Below are 3,368 nucleotides of genomic sequence, written 5' to 3'. Positions count from 1 at the left end.
ATTTTAAATATAACATTTTTAATTATCATTATTAAATTTTATTAGTTTTAATGAACATTTACAGAGATTTTGGGTTTCCATTCATTCATTGTTGCATTGTTTTCTCCACCCTCCTCCCCAGTTCGTTCTTCTTTCCCCCCCCCGAATGTCTGTTTCAATTGTCCAATTGCCACAGTGCTTGTCAAAGCCAGTTCTGATTAATCTCCTTTGTAAGTGTGTCCCTTGCCATTCCCTATCACTCCTCCCTGAGAGAGACTTCACCCTGATTCATAAGGAAAAGGGGATGGCTTATTCTCTTAGCTACTTCCTGCTGAAAAGGGATGCTGTGGGTTTCAGGGTGAATGTCTTCTCTCACTACTCTAAAGGGCCCCCTTGGCAGTAGGAAACACATAGACTATTATGGAGATTGATTTTGGAATTTAGATGCACTGTTATCAATTGTGCTTAGCCGTACATGTTCATATCCTTGAAGATGTATCATAGAAGTGTTGCAGCCTAGAAGATACAAATTTAACTAACAATTTAAAAGTGCATGAGTCAAAAATTGAAAAGCAATAATATTCCGAGTAGAGGTTCTAATAGTGGCACAAATCAAGTTACAGTGGTAAGGTGGTTCTTACAATAAAAGGCCTATAGACTAGCACTTTGTCTATTATAGTGTAGAGGTTAGGAACCACAAGATGTAGAACACATTTTAAAATTCAACTTCTTTTTACATGTACAATTCAGGAACATTAATTACATTGGTCACTTTGTGCAAACATCACTATTCTTAGTTTTCAAATGTTTTCATCACCCTTAATAGAGCTCAGGGTCCCCTAAGTGATGGTTCTCACCTCTTGTAACGACAACTAAACTTTGATCTATGAATATTTCTTTTTATAGCTGAATAATATCTCACTGTAGGTATGTACTACATTTTGTGTGTCTATTATTGGGATCAAGGATCCCTGGGCTTGGCTCTTGTTCTGAGGTAATTCTTTACCTTCTTCCACCTGAAGGAAAATAAGGAGCAATCCTTCTCTAGGTGATCAGCATTGTTAATGGTCACAGATGGAATTATGTGCCCACCCCCTCCATATAGTTGTCAGTTTGGCTGGGCCTGATTTGCAGTGGTTTGACAGTTCTGCGATGATGCAATTTGGTAGTTATGTGATGATGTCAAAATTCCCCCATGAAGTCATCAGATGTGACCTTCAATCAGTTGTGAAAGTATTAGGGTGTGATCAGGAAGAAAGAAGAGCTGAGAGTAGACTGTATCCTTTGGATCCCAGGTCCCAGATCTGAGTAACTCCCAGGTAAGATTGATGATAAGAACTTTTCCTTATCGCTAACAAAAAGAGAAAGCCTTGCTCTGAAATTGGACTTCTGAACTCTGAAAGAGTATCTGTTTGTTAAAGCCACTGACTTGTGGTATTTCTGTTACTGCTGCACTAGATAATTGAGACACTTATCTATGCCCAGTCCTAGTGGACAGAAAGTTATGCTACCAAGCCCAAGGTGGGTGATTTTAATCTGCAGCCCTCAGGCCTGGTTTAAATTGGTTTTTGTCAAACATTCTTCTAAGTGGTATCGCACTTGTCTGTGCATTGTTGTACAGAGATAACTTGTGGTTGCTGGGATGCTAAACATTTTGACACTGATGTGCCAAATGCTATAATGGTTACCCATGGTGGACAGTGTTTGGTGGAGCTTCCCGATTAAATCAATCTTGGTAGCAGGAGTGGCATCTACTTCCAAAATGGTTTGCCTCTGGAAACTCTATGAACGTGGAGAAACAACCAAAGTTATAGAAGTGTTCAGGTCTTTTGTTCACAGGGTCACTATGAGTTGTCTATGACTTGATGGCACTTAACAACAATAACAACATCTATACTGAGAGCTTTTAGAAGGAGGGTATCCACTGAGTGGGGTCAATTGTGCAGAGCAGCATTTGGGGACATAGACCTCCATCACTTTAGGTTTAACTCAAGCAGCAGCCATAGTCCAGGCATGTAGGCACTGGGTCGTTCCTGCAAGCTGGAAGGCTGGGTCATTCCTACACGCTGGAAGGCTGTAACCATATTCCCTTAGCAAAGATGGGCCAGTTCCCCAAGCTAATCTCCAGTCCCTGCCCCTCTCTTCCATTCAGTCCTCAGGGAATCCACGTGTGATCAATTGCTTGGCATTCATCACCCAGAATTGCATAAAAGTCACCATCATGCTAGTGCCTCTACCCTCTAACTGCCTCAACGGCCCCTGTTTGGTTTGTGTTTGAGCAGTCCTGTCTCCTGTAAGTCTGGGGAGAAGTAGTGAGTGTTGTCAAGGTTTTATCACTGACACTTCTGGTCTTTCCCACAGCCTGGCATCTCATGATCACAAGATGACTGCTATGTTCCAGCCATCACACCCACATTCAAGGCCAAAGTAGGGAAAAGAAAATACCAACTTTGTCTTTTGTCACTTTTTCTGTCATAAAAGCAAAAGCTCATTGGCTGACTTAATTTTAGCTACTGCCATGTTTTACAGCTACTCTTAACTCCGAGGGAGCTGAAAAGAAAATATTCCAGCTTTGGTAGTAGAGATGAGTGAGGAGGATCGTCATCTCATCGTCGTCGAACCGGATCCAAGTCATAGCTCACCCTCTAGCGTCTTTCAGAGGCTGTAAATTGCACAGGAGGAGATTGCCCACCTTTCTCTCATGGAGCCACCTTTGCATGAGCAGTGCAGCTCCTCATGCTACCAGAGCTCCCGAGGAAGGGGAAAGGCAAACAAACAAACAGGATTAGATGTGTTAGTTATTAGTCATGATCAGGTCAGGTCTGGCTCACGTGAGAGTCTGCACTCTCACTATGAACAAAACGCCGCCTGATCTGGTGCCATCCTCACCATCGATGATGTGTTTGACCCCACGGTCACTGTGACAATCCAGTAAAGTTCTAACAGGCTCTCCCTTCTCTTAAGCCTGACCAGGGTTGTTAGGTGTCCTGTGTTAAGTGATGGACGGCTTTCCCCACATCCAGTTCTTCTAACAGTCAAGGGTTCATGGGAGTGAATGGTGCTGAAGGAACAGAAGCATGACTAGCTCTAACCTAGGGGCGCATCTGAGTCCAAGATGGACTAAACCAGCACCAGATTCCACCATCACAACACCTAAGTCCCCACAGTACAGCAAACTGGTCACGGAGTGGTGGTACCCAGTATCTTCCCTAGTTCATCCTAGAATGCCAGACAGACTATTGTAACAAAGTCATATATACAAAGTCATGAAATGATTGCTAATATTTATGAAGTACTTCTTTTTTTTTTAATATATTTTTTTATTGGGAAAAACATATTGGGGGTACAAGGAGGTGAGGGTTGGGGGCAGAAGGGTGAGGATGGTCCAG

This window comes from Elephantulus edwardii, unplaced genomic scaffold, assembly GCF_000299155.1.
Source record: "Elephantulus edwardii isolate Elephantulus edwardi_28Jun2011 unplaced genomic scaffold, EleEdw1.0 scaffold00017, whole genome shotgun sequence".
Taxonomy (NCBI): Eukaryota; Metazoa; Chordata; class Mammalia; order Macroscelidea; family Macroscelididae; genus Elephantulus; species Elephantulus edwardii.
This window is presented reverse-complemented; position numbering follows the sequence as displayed.